General features: G+C 45.0%; 1 protein-coding gene across 2 annotated transcripts in view; it reads left to right on the forward strand.

Moving 5' to 3' along the window:
- The first annotated feature begins 347 nt into the window (after nt 1–347).
- MICAL2 (microtubule associated monooxygenase, calponin and LIM domain containing 2) overlaps nt 348–16,467 on the forward strand; it is a 75,923-nt gene continuing 59,803 nt past the window's right edge. For both annotated transcript variants that reach the window (XM_058806462.1, XM_058806461.1), the window contains exon 1: nt 348–380. The gene's annotated coding sequence lies outside the window, so the exon portion shown is untranslated. The remainder of the gene's footprint in view (nt 381–16,467) is intronic.

Below are 16,467 nucleotides of genomic sequence, written 5' to 3' on the forward strand. Positions count from 1 at the left end.
GCAGCGCTTCCCCTATGGCAGGTGGGGCCGCTTCGTCCCGCTCGGGGCCCGAAACCACTGGGACGGCTGCGGGAAACAGCCCCGTGGAAACAGCCCCGTGGAAACTGCCCCGTGGAAACTGCCCCGTGGAAACTGCCCCCAGAAACTGCCCCTCAGAAACAGCCCCGCTCGGGGCGGCGGGGGACGCACACCTTGCGCGGGGCTCAGCACGCTCCGCCCGACTCACCCAGGGCTGGGGCCGAGGCCGGGCAGGGCCAGGGCTGGGGCGGGCGGGCCGCGGGCCCCGCCCCGAGCCCGGCGAGCCGTGCCGAGGCAGCGCCGGCAGCATGAGGAGCGGCGGCGCCGCTGCAGCCGCTGGGTCTGCGGGACAGGCGCAGCAGGTGCGGCGGGGCCGGGCGGGGAGGGCAGCGGGGCACGGAGCGGGACCCGCGGGCTGGCGCCGGGCACGGGGGTCCGTCCGAGGGCGGGAGGGAGGGAGCGCCCCGAACCGGGCTCTGCTCCGCGGGCGGCGGCGCTCGGGGCCGGCCGGGCTGTGCCGTACCGTGCCGGGATGAGCCGGGCTGTGCCGTGCCCTCACCGGCGGGTCCGGGTGCGGCGCTCCGGGAGCCCTCCCGGACGGTGGCACCGCGCTGGCTCGGACGGCCACGCAGGAAAAGTCAAAATAATCTTTTCGCTCAGTGAGTAGCCCGCGAGTAAGGCAGCCGAGCGCCTTCCCAACATGTTACAACGATTGGAGCGGGGTATTAGTTTGGACGCGTCCTAATGAGTGTGTTAATCAGCGTAACATCCTTCTCTGCTCACCTTTTGGGGTAATTGAGAACGGCATCTGCCGAGTTTCTCTTTACGCTTCGAAGTGTTTGTTAACAGTGATTGTCTTGTCGTGTTCACTCCGTTTTTCGTGTCTAAATTCAGCATGTGACTTGAATTCAGATAGCTGCCCTGTAGAGTGGTGACTGTACGTTTATTTCCCCCTATGCCTGCAAAGTTGAGCCAGTATCAAAAAGCTTTGAGTTCTCTCTCAAGTTTATTGAAACAGATCTGGAGGTCTCTGTCGTCTTTAAAAGCTGTTTACAATTGGCAACCTTGTTGGTGCCTTCAGCCGAAACGAGATCTGAGCGTGGAAATGGAACTGCGTTCTTGTACCTAAAGATGGTCCCTTGCAGGTCAAAACATAGGCGTGTTGGCATGGACAGGAAACTTCGTGGCAGCGTGAACTTTTTTTTTCCCCCCTGCCTTTCTTTCTCAGCAGAGACTCTAAACCTTTCAGTAAGGTGCTGTCCTCTGCTGCCAGTCCCAGCTGGGGTGTAGCTGCCCCCCTCTCTGACTCTGCTTTTGGTTTTGAGGAAGTTCTTAATCTGTGACTCAGTGTTCTAATCTTTAAAATGGCTTAATGAGACTTGTCACGCTTGCCTCCCAGGGACATTAACATCTAATTGATGCTCACGAAGTGCCTTGATCTGGCAGAAAAGAGGGCATCTTGCTTCCCTCTTTATTTCGCCACTTTATTTTGGGTGCTAATTATATTACATGGGTGGAAAGCAGATTGGCTGACAACCGAACTGGATTTCATGTCTGTTATCATTGACACGGGCACTCTGTGTGCCCACTTATGCTTAGTTTGAGGTGTCCGGTGTTTCTCTAAAAACAGCGGGGTTTGTCCTTTCTGGAGGATGAGAATTTGCACTGAAGCAGCAACAGACTTTCGCTCCTAACTCTACACAGTTTTTTCTCTGTGTATTATGAGGTCAGTAAAGGTTTTAAGAATTAAAACTGTTGACTCAACTCTCAGCATGTCCCTGATCTTAAATCTTACTCCGCCTAAATCTTACCGTAGTCTCCGTTTTTGTCATGCTTTGCTTCTTTAGAAATAGAGGAAACATACAAATTTACAGTTCTTTCCTTGAAAATACAAGCCTTAGAGTATAAAATGTATATTTTTAACCGCTTTACTTGCGGCTCAGAGGAGTAATTAGCCACTTTACTCCCTTGACTTGAGTCTTGCCCCATCTCCTCCTTATCGCTGCTGCCTTATCGGGTCTGTGTTCTGGGAGGCTGCTTTGTGACACGGCATTTGGCTCGTCCCTTTGGTTCACTTCTTTTCACCATTGTGGCTGCAGAATTGTCCTTCCCCGTGCTAAATGGACCTGCAGCGTTGATACCCGACAGCCTTGATGAACCTTGATCAACCAGCGCTGATACCTTTTAAAGCACTGTTTGATGTTTGCTGGTGCTGTTCTTTTCATGGTGCTCGGAAAAAATATTGCAGCTGCATCTCAGAGTGTGTGTGTGGTGGGGGAATGAAGTTCTGCAGGGGAACTGAAGCATTCTTCATTCCACTTCTTCTTGCCGTGTGGTCTGCCACAAGTGATGTGACTTTGCCTGCCCTGTCTGTAAAATCAGGTGACTTTTTAACAAATTAGTATAAAGGAAATCATATAAAAATGGGAAGTTGTCTCTGTTTCACTCTGAGTTTCTTTTTTTGCTTGTTTTTAATTAATTGCCCTGATATCAGGGTGGTGCTGTTTGTGGGGAGATCAGGTTTCCTTCAGTTTCGCCTAGAATCTAGACGGATGGTCTGAAAAGGTTTTGTTTTTGTTAAGATGTGCTGAAGCAGGGTTTTCTGGTCTCCTGTCAATATCCCATTTTTTGTGGATGTGAGGAGCCTATGTTTTGGCTGGAGATGTTCTTTAAGTGTAAGAAACTAGAAAACAGAGGTGATTGCTCTCCAGTCTCTTCATGAGTATGCTTGAAGTCTTTCACCTCTTTTAGCACATGCCTTGTATCTGCTCCAGCTGTCTCACTGCTCGGGTATTTTATAACTAGTACCTTGAAAAGGGGGGAAAAAAGGAAAAACTTTGAAATGCTATATGTTTGCCATTGGGGCTCTCCCACGTGGCTGGTTCATTTGTTGTGAATGCTTGGTAACCTGTGTCTGTTTCTTTGCCTCCCTCTGCTTCCCCTGGTGTCAGCAGAAAAGCTCTCTTTTCCTAGTGAAAGAGGCTTTGCATCTGAAGGGCACGGTGTGTTTTGATTCCCGTAAAATGAAGACAATTTCAGGTGTCTGAAACTGAGATCTGCCTCCCCGTGGTCCTTCTGTTTTCTCAGCTTGCTCTCGTGTTGGATCCAGAGTCAAGGAACTACAGGAAGGCTGAGGGGCTGCTTTCTGTGTCTGTGCTGGCAGCCTGGCTTGCCTGCCTCTCTAGAATAGATGTGTACCTATATAACAGGAATTTGGGGTGTGAGTTTTGTGTGTGAGCAAATTCTTGGCTGCACGTTCCCTGTTCAAGCTCTTTCTGTGTGAGGAGCCCATGGACTTGGAAAGCGCAGCCTCCTCTCTGTGTCAGGGAGGGCACACTGCTTGTTTCTCATCACTGGCACCAGCTTTAGAGGTGTTTATACAGCAAACTGACCCTTTCAGAAGTGGTGTTAGTAGTTCAGGGTTCAGAAGTCTGATTCTGGAAAATATACATATTCTAAATTAAGGCTATTAAGCGTCCACTGATTCAGTGACTGTGCAGATACGCAGTTAATATTGTATTGTGACACATTGTGGAAATTGCTGTGTTTATTTTTGACCTGGAGAAGATGACTAACTCTTTCATGTATACATAGTTAACGTTTACAAGCAAGTAAAAACTTCCCCAAAATTATCTTTAGACTCCTAGTTCCATGAAAGGAAAAAAATTCGGACTTGTCCCTAAATTTGAGCTGTGTGGTGTCAAGCCTTCTTTCTGCTCTGGGTTGATAATCCTGTGTTCAGTGGGGGTTAGGTTTTCAGAGGTTTTATTTATCTCCTCCACATTTTTGTGGGCAGTTTACTGTGTGGGGAAAGGAACAAGAGCAACCCCATTCTGTGTCAGGAAAGGTAGGTGGTACCACAACACAAATTAGAAAGACACTACTGTGATAGCTTATAGTCAGTTAAATTCTGATTGTTCTTATTTCAATGTCCCAGTAACACTGATGTAATTCGGAGAAAACTTGAGTTTGTTTTTTCTTGCTTTTGGCCCCCTAGAGTTGGGATGGCAAAACGTGGTGAGGCAGGTGGTTTATGGAATTGTGTGATGGAATTATGTGGACTAGATTTAAACTTTTGTTCTTGGCTCTGGCCTCTCCAATTGCTGCATTCAGCCGAGGGGACATTACCAATTCAGTTTTTAAAGTGACTTTGCCTGGCATTGTGTTGTCGTGGAGTTTTAGCTTCCTCAAAAGCAGTTTCTTTGGATCTGTTAGTCCACCATAAATCCTTCTCAGACCTTTTAAGCTTGCAGCTTATTGCCTGTTTAGACTTCAGTAATGCCCAAAGGGGTGCTACAGTTCATAATTAATTCTCTATTGCTGCCATCGACAAGCATCAAAATAGAATTTCCAAAGCCATGCGAAATTTTTGTTGGGAATAAGTAGGGATGCTTTGTAATTAGCTTTAAATAGCCCTGTGCTAATTCATCAGACCTTAGACCACCCTTCCAGTACCAAAAGGGGCTACAAGAGAGCTGGAGAGGGACCTTTTACAGGGGCAGGTAGTGATGGGATGAGAGGTGATGGCTTTAAACTGAAAGAGGGATGGATAAGCTATCAGGAGGAAATTCTTTGCTGTGGGGGTGGTGAGACACCGGAACCATGATATTTTTATTATATGGTGTTACTTTTAGAAGACTAAGGACGTTAAAATACCTGATTCTGATAACATATTTTGCCATTTTCATACCTAAATAGGTGACTCCCATAGCTAACTGGAACATTTTAAGTCTGCCAAGATTTTTTTTTTTTCCTAGCCTATGATGTGCAAATCATGTATGATGGAGTCCAGGGGGGAAAAGAAAACAAGGAACAGTTTTGTTAACAGCAAAGCAGAAGGTGGAGCAGAAGACAAATTTTCCCCTCTCTTTGAGAAGACTCGTGTTTGGCAGATAGTGGAATTTTTTTTTGCATGTAATCGGATAAGAGTGTATTGCAAAGCCCATAATCTGTGTTATTGGCTGAGGTGAGCCCCATCTGTTAGTGGGTCAGGGATGTGCAGTACCCTTGCCCTCTAAACTCACGCACACGGGGAGCAGCACAGGGGGGTTTACAGAAACAAGTGCAGGCTCTGAAGGCAGCTGCTAAAGGCAAAGGGAGGAATTCAGAATGGAATGCAATGTTCTCTGCTGACACCCTTTCTAGCTGAGGAACCCTCTGGTTAAAGAGCTTTACAAGATACTTTTTGGCTTCTGCTCATTCATAGTTTGACCTCCTTTCGTACAGGTTCACCTGTTGTACATGCTTGTTATCAGGCTGTTCTTTATTGATTGTCTTTGCAGCACCTTGTGCTGATCTGGGGAATAATTTAAAATGGCAAACTGAGCTGATTGGAAGAAAAAATGGGCTGGTGTTGGGCTTGACTTGATGGTGGTAAATATGCAGTCAGTGCTAATTGCCCCCATGTCATCATTCACCCCAGCTGTGGGTCAGACACAGGATCTGCTTTGCCATTGCTTTGCTCCTTGCAGAGGCAGTGGAGGAGTGAGCATGCTGACACAAGAGCTTACTTCTCCAGGTCTCATTTCCATCCCAGGTGAACTCCAAGAACTTCTGATGGAATGTGATATCTGAGCTTGGATAATTTATGTGACCGAGTTCTCATTCAGATCTGATCTCCTGGCCTTCTGCTTGGTATTTGATTTTCCCCTTTCTCTGAGTGCTACAAATTCCTATGGTTGCCACCAATGCAGACAACTGTTTCTGTCAGTTCAGAAATTGTTTCAGTAATTATATGGCTGTAGGGACAGAAGAATATTGAAGTTTGGAGCCACTTTTAAGATTTCAGAGTGTGAATGTGGAGTGTAGGTTCCTCCTGTTTCTATATATGGATTTTTAAAAGTAACAGCTGACACTCCTGTGTACAATATTTGTGTTCAGAACATTCATGTGCTTGACTGAATGTCAGAAACATGCACATATTTAAGGCTTGCACACAAGCTCCATAAATATGAACTATCAGTGCATTCAAAAATTGAGTTTGTGGATATATTCTTGCTGTACTCTCAGAAACTCTGCCCTTGCACCAAGTCAACATTAGGTGTCCCAAAAATGCATTAGGAAAGCGAAGCTTATGTAGAGAGCTAAATACATGACCGTGAACCTGTTCAGACAAAAGAAACCATCTTTCTGTTAGAGGGCTGTGTATGAGAGGGAAGAGGGGTAGGGTGGTTAATTTTATTTTCTGGAAGCGAACAGCACGCATTTTTCAGTGCACCAAGCAGGTATCATTCTGTTTGTGACCTGTTTCCTTGTGAAAGTGTCAAGGAGCAGGGACTGGATTAATCTGTTGCCTGCACTGCTGGCACACAGCACTGTGATGCTGCCCTGCCACGGTGTATAAGTAACCCTGTGTGGCAGAGGGAATTGTGCAAATATTCCCTGGTGTGCTGGGCCTTGTCCTGGCTACCTGGGATCTGTCTGGCAGTGGGTGTCTGAGCTGTAGCACAGCGGTGATGGGTCATACAGCACTGTGGGAATGGCTCTTTGGTGATGGAGTGACAAAACTGGCTTTTGTCTTTTCAAAAAAGAAAAATGCTCACAAGATTTTTCCTTTAGAGAAGACACTTCATAGGATTTGGGGGACTTCACTTTAAACTTAAGGACAGCCAATTGGACAGAAGCTAAAAAGTCTTGAGCAATTTACTAGGAAAAGAAGAGAAGAAAACAATGAATTGCTTTTGTGAGGTGTTTTACTAAAAGCAAGAACTTTTTGCACTTGGCTCGGTTTTTCTTCGTAAAGAGTTTTGTTATTTTGCCTTTTATTAAAACTTTTTTGTTTCCAACACTACCGCAGTATAGTAGGAGTCCTAGTAAAATATCTGTATTGTATTTGAATATCTGTTTATAGGCCTTGCCCTGATAAGCCCCGGTTGTTCTTGATGGGCTGTGATGTCCTTAATTGGGCTGCAGCTGTAGCTAGTGAAGATAACTGTGATAAAAGGGGGTGGGCTTGGCCAGTCAGGGAGAGCCTGGAAGGAGCCCTGACTAAGAAGCAGCAATGAGCAGAAGAAGTAGTCTGTGCTGTGAAGGACTGCCCCCAAGAAATATTGCTGAGAAGGTACGGGACTTTAGAAGTATGAAATACAAACCACAGAAGCCATCCTGCTGATTTTATGCCTTCCAAGGCAGCTGAGCTATCTTGGGTGAGAACTAGATCTCCAAGAGCTGATGAGACCTGGCTCGAGGAGACCCCTATTTCACAGCCCTCCCCAGCACCTACTGCAGAGCTGCTCTGCACACTGCAGGGGGGCACAACCACGAGTGCCACAGCTCAGCCACGTCTTATTTATAGCTGGGATGCTTAGATAAGCAGACAGGGAAATAGGTTAATGTGCACCAGGCCAGCCTTGTGCACATTGCGGGGAAAGGACTGCCTTTGGTATCCCCCGTGGAGTAATTCTGACGGCTACTTCACATATCAGTGTCAGGTTAAAGACAGCACAGAACAGAGCAGTGTTACTCCTCCCTGGAGGGGGCTCAGGGGGATGCTGACCTCGGGCAGTGAGGTTTGTGCTTCAGGGCAGAGCTGGGGCTGGCAGCCCCGGGAGGGAGGTGTGCTTTGGGAGATGCTGGCACAGGCACCAGGAGCAGTGTCAGGGGCTGGGTGCTGCACCCTCACTCTGAGAGAAGGGTTTCCTCCTGGCTTCCTTCCCACCTGGGAATGAAAAGTCACAGTGAAGCATTCACCTCTGTGTATTTATGTGGAAAAGGAGGGCCACAAGGTTTTATCTCACACTTCCCTATGCAAAAATGCAGAGGGCAATGTTATTTTCTTTCTGTCTGTTTTCTTTTTGACTGAGGAAGGAGTTGTGATTGTTGGCTGAATATGTTCACACAGAGGATTGCAGAGTGCATGCACTTAGAGGGTTCCAGCAGAATTTCTGATTCTATTTCATGACAACTGCAGAAGCTTGACACCTTAATGCCCTATTTATGCATTTAGATATGGACCACCACACCTGTCTATAGCTACTTGTTCAGCTCCTACCTGACTTAATGATTGATGGTATTAGTAACCTGTGTGTAGAAGAATCTTGAAACTCAGTTATGGAATCAAAGCATGTCTTCCCAATTATTTTGTTTATCAGGCATTAATAGAGACCGAAAAGAACCATATGGCTGTTTCAGAGCAAGGTGAGATATTTTTGTGCGTTGTTCACAATACTCTTCCCTTGCAGAGGTTAGTCCAGGGTTCTGCCTGACACTCAGTAAAGCACATGAATAACTTAATGCTGCGTTTGACAGAGTTTCTTGCCTCGGCTTTTTCTAAGGCAGCACCTGTATGCATCCTTCAGGTGGTTCTGCAGAGCAGTGTCAGTGTGAAACTTCTGCCTTTTGTTGTAAAGTTTTGTGGATTGCGACCCAGAACTTGATAGGATACATGTTTGTGATGCAGTTTGGCTCATTTGAAATCTCAAGCCAATAGAACTACAGCCACTGGCTTCTGAAAACCAACTGTGAAATTATCGGAGTGTCTCTCTTAGTTCATTAATTTCCAAGATAAATGCAGGAATAACATACGTAGTATAGCAGATTTACACTTGCACACAAGATTTAATTTAGAGGTAAATATTAATGCAGATATATCAGAGGTTTTTTTGCCTTAATAAGTTCTAGTGAACAAAGAATGTGAATCACTGGTTTTCAGTTTGATTTGTCCTACTGAAGTAGCAAAGGATGGCGGGGTTTTCCTTGTCTCTCTCCCTAATTGGTTGTTATCCAGCTGGTAGGCCAACCCTCATGCAAAATTTATTGGAAGTGTGGGCAAGAGAGAGTTACTGGGACTTCTACAAAGCCAACTTAGTTCATGACTTTGCCCAACTTCCCTGCTGGCTTTCATGAGGCAGTGTAAGGTTGTGATCAGAGCCTCTGGTGAGTTCATGGAGCCATCGCTACATTAGTTTTAATAACTGATTCCTCTAAAGAAAAAAAAAAGCGCCTTTGTCATACTAAGAAGCACCTCATGTTTTCAGTCCAAATTTTCTACATTTCTTTTGGGTTTTGTCTGTTGTAAAATATTTAGCTGGGATATTTTACCAGTCACAGAGCTGAAATAAGTGTTTTTTTTTTTTTTAATTTTGGAGGAGCAGATGAAGTCAAACAGTGTTTTCTTCCTTTTGGCTGATGATTTTAGTATGATTATAATGGTGATTCTGATTTCTTCAGGAAGAATATGCAGAGCAGTGAGTGCTTGTCTCTTTTCTGCCAGGTTTGGGGAATTTAAAATGAAAACTAATAGATTATTTTGGACCTCATGACTAGAAACTAGTATTGGCAACACAATTAGAATGAAGCAAAAAAAGGTAAAATTTACATTAATTATTTAATTACCAAACAGATCTGTATTCACATGGAGAGTCTCTGTTAACTGTATATGCATTTCCTTTCTATTTTTGTCAACGGAATCCACATTTGATATTTCTTACTTGATAAAGTTTAATCTTAAAAAGAGTATTTGTCGCCACTGTCCTGGATGAAGAGTTGTTTTTGTTTTGCATCTTGTGATATGTTGGCCTTTTTTGTTTTTATTATTCATGAGGTTTCTCAAGCTTCATTTGCAGTGCTCCGGCTTGCCCGTATTCACTGGTCCGTGGGAGGGGGAGGTAAGGAGAAATTCCCTTTCTTCCATATGGGTATTGGCATGGGCAGTGTGTGCTTAGTCATGTGCCGTGCTGATGGCAAGTTTCGCTTGGCACACCCTGGCCGGGGCAGTCCCTGCCCTGCTCTCAGCAGAGCCACCGCCTCCCTCCCCGCTGCAATTGTAGATGACTGGGCTTGTTTTACAGCGCTGACACTGTAATGATAACCTTGCCAGTGCTCAGGAGAGGTGGGGACAGCTGAGCTTTTTGCTGGCATTGCATTTGCTGGAAATTTCTCTAGAGGTGCTGTGACTTGAAGGTTTTGGTCAGTGTCACTTACAAGGCTGTTGTGAACTTCTGTCGCAAAGTGTCAGAGTGGCACTGAGACTTAGGCTAAAGGTTCTTCCGCCCAAATTCTACTTTAATTGCTTTTTCCATTTCTTTGCCTTTACCTGTTTCTTTTCTCCCCTAAGCCTGTATTCTAGATTATGTTCTTACCACTGTTGACTAGACTTCCAGCAGTAAAATTGTCAGCTTTGAGCTGTGAGGTGCACCAGTGAATGCAGCCTTGCAGAGTTCAGAAAAATAGGGTGTAGGCAAGAAAGGGGATTTGTGTAGGTAGCTGTTGCTAAAATCCTTCTGTCTGGGAGTGCAAGGACGTTGTATTTATTGTATTTAACCCCAGAAGTGTCTGTGCCTGTGCAGTCAGAGTGTGTCAGAGCTGGGTGCGCTCTTCCCCCTCATCACTGTTCCTCACAACATTTGTTATGCTCTTATGGGCACATGTGTAAGAAATGTCAACTGAGTCATTATTGGGGTGGATGTTCTTCCAGCAGGTGTTTTAAAGGCAAAATTTCAAGTCTCTGAACAAAGAGAGACCAGATTGCCAGTCAAGAATTTGTAATGAGGAAATGGGTGAGCCCTTTCTCTTTGATCCAGAGCAGTTCTCTTTCCTGACACCGCTCTGTGCTGCTGCAGGTACATGAAGGCAGTTTGGCAGCCAAACTGCTGCACCAGTCAGGGTTAGTGTGCAGGGACTGCTCTTGAGATGGAGCCTTTCATGTTGCTTCTGCAGGAAAAGGCAGGTGGGTTTGATTTTTATCAATACACCACAGTCATGTTGTTTAATCTGCTACAAAATTCAGACATCTGCCATGCTGAGCAGCTGTAGCAGGTACATGCAGTGCCTCTTCCAGACTCAGGTTTTATTTTGTCCAGATTTGTCTAGATTTAAACTCCACAGAGGTGAGCAGAGATGCCCAGGGTGTTTCCTCTCCCAGTCCAGCACTTGCAGACTGGGAGTGGTGAAGCCACATCAGAAGTGGCTGTGCTGGATGTCCTTGTTGTGATCCTTGCCCCTGCCTGCCGGGCTCTGCCTTAAGCAGATTTACTCAGCTGACCTTTTAACCCGCTGGAGATGATCAGAGCTCTGCCCTAAGAGCTGCCAGACCAGACAGGGTGGCCCTGCCAGGAAAGGTAAAGGAGCCAGCGCCTAAGTGCAGCTGCCCCAGCAGCAAGAATTCGGGCTGGAAGGGGCCTGTGCAAAGCTGTCAGCTCCTGTTTTTGGAAAGCAAGGGTGCTCTCTGCCTGGTGCTGCACTGACCTGAAAATACTGAGGTGAACTGTTCATGTGCTGCCATGCCCTGCCTGCCAAGATGCCTTGGGGAAATGGGCTCTGCAAAAGTTGATTCATAATTAGATGATATGCTGGATATTAGGAATCCAACAAAGTGCTGCCTTCTGCACTTTTTTCTAGCAGTCTCCCTTAGACTCTGTTTATACATTCATGGGCAGCATAAGCAGGGTTTAGCAGCCAACTCAACATTTGTAACTTCCCGATATCCCAGATGGAGCAGCACACATTCAGTGGGTCAGAAGCCCCTTTTTATCCTGTTTTTTGTCCCTTTGGATTGGTTTCTGTTTGGATCCTTCATTTGCATGAAGGTTTAAGGCACTGGATTGGCCCATTACAATTCTGTCCAGGCGGGCTCATTTCTCTGGGGGTGGTGCACTTTACTTAGTTGTAATATGGTATATTGAGTACCCTATTTCTTACAACTACCCTTTTAACCCTTTTACAATATAATAACCACACTAACAGTACATGCTTAACGATCTATCAACTGTTTTACAACAGTTTTTAACCTATTTTTTACAAATTTGTACCTCTTTGCAATTTTTTTAGTCTTCTTTTATGCAAACCTATGGCATCTTTTGGCCAGTGAAGAAAACAGGATTCTAGCACTAAGAGCTTGTCCTGTCAATGACAGCAAGCTAGGACTAAACTATTCTGGATGTGGTTGATTTATGGATTGGGGTATGTGGTAAGCAAACCCTTGGTTACCAAGGTTTTTCTGTGTGTTACCTTGTGCTGCTCCCCCAGGCAGGGCACTGGTTGTGCTGTCTGGCAGGGCTGGTGGTCAGCAAAGGGCAGGGGTGGAAGAGCCCTTGCTGTGTGTGGTTGGAGGGAGGCAGAATTCTGATCGTGGAGGACGGATAAACCATCAAATGAAATGCAGAAAAAGTTTCTCCTGTGGAAGGCTCCACGTCATTAGCGGCAGCAGGAGTGCTGGAATATGTGCTCCCAAGCCAAATCACTGTCATACTGCCTGGACGTGTGTGTGTGGTTTTAAACAGGCAGTTTGAGGCAGCAGCAGGTTAATCTGCCAAGAGAGGAGCCCATTTCCCACAGGCACAGACTGGTCTGTGTGATGGGCCCAGTTTGGAAGGAATTGCCTGAAGTTGATAGCATCAGTGGAGAAGTTGTGCTCAGTCTGGCTTTGGTAGGACCAGGAGGGCTGAGAGCCCTGCCCAGCCACACCAGGAGCAGCACCAAGGGGACAGGGATGTTCCCAGCCTGTGCTGCACTCAGGAGGTGATGGAGGATTTGAACTTCATGTGCTTCACAGTGCTCTGTACTGGCGGGAATGAGGGCAGGGGTAAAACCTCTCATGTTGTACCTTAAGGAAATGGGCTGACTCAGTGACTGTTGCAGTCACTTACAGACTTCCTTTCATAAGGTTTTCTGATTTAGAAATGCATTATGGAAATACTTGGCATATGAGCTTTTTTATTTTGTTTGTTTGTTTTTTTTTTTTTTTTTACTCTGGTTACTGGTGTGAGCGTTTTCTTTGAAGTAGTATCTATTATCTATCTGTGGTATAACTTGCACGCAAAATAAAGCACTGTTTCTTGAAAATGTTGTTTCCAGAGCTGATATTAATATCCTTTAATGTTCACCTGAGATTTAGTTTTTCTGTTGACTCAATTTTTTTTCCCTTGGTGTGGGTGAGCTCATAGTGTGTAAATTGTATCCTTTTGGACCGGGTGTGCCAACTGTCCCAAACTTTTTTTTATGCAGTATATCACTGACTTGTTCTCTTTGGTACTCCAAGTAGCAGTTCCAAGCAATTGTTGGGAGAGGATAAAATATATTAAAAAAGATCCCCATCTGGGTAGAAAAGCTGAGTTTTTGTGCTGTTTTCATGTGTTTGTGACCTCAGAGCCCATGTAGTGAGCTCCAAGGATGTCCTTCTTTTGAAAGACACTGCAACAAAGGCTGTTCTGTGCATATGGCTTTTGGGGCGCTGGTAGTGTTGGTATTTAATCACACTGGGAATACAGCATTAGGGCATTAGCCAACTCCTTATTCCTAGTAAACTAGACCTTGATAACTGGAGCATAGATAAAGATCTGGTTACACATTTCAGTGAAATAAAAGCAATACTGTTCACCTGCATGCAGAAGAGAGGGAGAAACCTGTACTAATATAGAAACAGAATGAAGTCCAAGCCAACATAAGGTCTTGGGCTCAGTAACAAAAAGTTTTTTAAAAAATCATATTTGTAAAGTGGAGAACTAAACAGTATTTCTTATGTGTGGATAGTTTAGATTCACACATTATTCTCTCCGTCCTTTTTTTGAAGGTCTGTTCTCTGTTCTTCTTGGTCTCTATCAATTGGGGAATACTAAAGTTCTTGGAGCTATTTGTTAAGGGACTGTAATAGTGAAACACATCTTTGGTGTCTTCAGTTGGTCTGCTTTGTGTAGGTACATTGGATGAATGGATTCTGGGTTTCCTGATCAGCAGTTGGATAAAAACTTCCCGTGTGCTGAACATCCCCATTCCCCAGTCCTGGCTCTTGGCAGAGCAGGCACAGTGAGGGAGGAATGTGATGCCCAGGGGATCAGCTAAAGCAAAACCAGCTTGACCCAAGACGTTTTCTGCAAACCACTTGCCTTCCTAAATTGTTGTTTTCTCTAACAAAGCCAGTTCTAATCAGCACCTTGGGTACTGGGCACTCTGTGAACCCAGAACAAATTAATCGCTTCCCTTTCTGAAAATTACAGGCTCTTTGAGAGTTGGGGCACCAAAGCAGCTTAGCTCTGGCTTCCTGTAGCTGTAGGGGGAAATGTGATGCCTCTTATCTCCTCTGCCCTGAAAACACCACGCTCAAGTGAGCACCATGCAGTCACACATGGCAGCATTTCAGGATCCCCAGTCAGCTGTGGCTGCTCCACATAGCCTCATGGCAATAAATGGGAATGAAGTGGCTGTGCTGCCTCAAAACTTCCTGGGTCTGTGTGACATGCTTGTGATGTTTCTGCACTTACACAGGCTCAGCTCTTTAAATGCCCTGTTCACGTTGCCTTTCAGGTATGTGTGTTGATGCTAGCCACAGATGCTTTCACTGAGAGATTTTGGCTCTTCTGTGCAGTAAAAGGAATGTTAGGACTAGATGACAGTGAGAAAAGGAGCCTTTTAGGAAAAAAAAAATCCACATTGTCCTTTGCCTTGGCACTTTACAAGTGCTTGCATTCTACAATGTCTGCCCACTTACATGCAGTGAAGTACACGTGCATGATAAAGTAAGTTTTCCAAATGAATGGATGACTAATGAAGAGCAGGATGATAACATCTACATATTACAGCACAGGTCATTCAGTTTGGGAGGTGACTGGAAGCAAATGGCCATTGTTGAATAAAAACTTCAATACAGAAGGTACAACCTCTGACCTTCAGTACTGATAGGACTTACAAAGAGAAAAACTTTGGGCTGTGTGATGAACAATTACGATTAAGAAGTGTTTTTTTTGGTATTTCACAGTTTCCAGTAAACTTTGCTGTGCTGGAGAAGATGAATCATAATGTAATCATGACTGTATCTCAGCTTGCCTTGTAAAAACAGTGATGCATTTGCCATCCCTCCTGTTGCTGGTTAATGATGTTCTGCCCTCAGAGTTGTTTTTTTTTTTAATTTCTTGATGGGACTACTTCCTAGCATATTACTCCCATGGGTCTTTTTTTTTTTTTCTTTTTCTGGTGGATGTCCCAAAACTAATATTTCAAGATGTATTCTATAGCTTGACCAGGAGGATTTTTCTGCAGCAGAAATGGATTATGTTTTTGTAACTCTCTTGGCATCTTCATTTAGGTTTTTTTTATACTTTGTTTTTCTTCATTTTTTGGGAAGTCTGGGCAGAGGGAGGGTAGAAATTGTCCTGCACATTTTCTTCCAAAAATACTGTTTCTACTTTCAGAAACTATGTCTTTTCCAATCTCTTCTGGTAACTGTGGGTCCAGTTTACAAGGACAAAAAACATAGAACAGATACAAAACTAACACAGTAGCTTGCTTTCTGTTTTTGTCTTTTTATGTAAATACTCCTTGGAGCAGAGTTTTGTGTTTAACCTAATCTTCTGGTTTCCCATCACCCTCTGGCTGACTTGTCTGGATGCAGCTTCTCAGTTCTTCACTGTCATTCAATGGCTGGTTTTTGGTGTTTGTTTTTTGGAATTGGCATTGCTGCACCCAAGGAACCTCATTTACAACTCAAAACTGGTTTTGGGCATCTTTGATTCTTTAACTTTGTGGTTTCCATGGATTTCAGTGTGACTGATAACATTAATGCCCCAGTAAAACACAGGAAGAACTGTGTGATACCTTGTGTTGAAAAAAGATAAAATTGCAGTAATGGAAAATGGAATGTGTTGATTCCTAAAAATGTGTGTGTATGCATATGAAATACTGCCCAGAACGTTGCATTTCTTTGATCATTGGCAAAGCAATCCTGTCTGTGTTTTCAATGGATTAATCCTCGCTACTGATCTGGAAGTCTGATGTCTGCAGATGAGGGCAGCCCTGCCAAATGAATTACTGTGGCCTGGAGCCCTCAGGGTCTTGCAGCCCCAGTGCCAGCTGTGTATTCCTCTTGGGTAATTGCCACAGCCCCAGTAACCAGAGGGACACATACTGGAGAGCAGAGATCTCCAGATCCATGCTTGGAAAGATGATCTGAAATACACTCCTGAGAGCTTTTGGCACAAATCTATGAAAACTAATGCTGGTGCTGTTCTTTTTCTCCCCCAAGACATAGCCTGGAGTGTTTGCTTCAGCACAGCCATAATTTCATATTTTTGCTTCAAAAAACCCTGGACAAATATTAATTTCCTTTCTCACAGAAATTGTGAGGAGAAAAAAAAGACAGCCTTGCTTTGGCATCCAGTGTTCTCTGAGGGCACTTTCTGGTGTCTCCAGCTGATATTTTTGGGCAGCTCTCAGAGAAGCACCATTGCTGCTCTGTTTTGCTTTCTGGGTTGGGGGAGATCAGTGAGGGGACAGATGGGCTGTGTGTGGGCATCAAGGATTCCAGGCTGGTGGCACTCTTTGTGCCTTGCTCCCTGCTGGGTCCACCAGCAATGAGGTGGCCCCTCCTGGGCTCTGGCACTGTCACCTTGCTGTGTCAGCCTGTCTTGCTGCCCCGTCCTTCTGCATTATTCCTATTCTCCAAGTACCATAAACCAGCATCATTTCTGTGATTGCTGACTAAGAGAGTCTGCTTTTTACTGCTTCATGTGTTTGTTCTCT

Source organism: Ammospiza caudacuta, chromosome 6 (genome assembly GCF_027887145.1).
Source record: "Ammospiza caudacuta isolate bAmmCau1 chromosome 6, bAmmCau1.pri, whole genome shotgun sequence".
NCBI lineage: Eukaryota > Metazoa > Chordata > Aves > Passeriformes > Passerellidae > Ammospiza > Ammospiza caudacuta.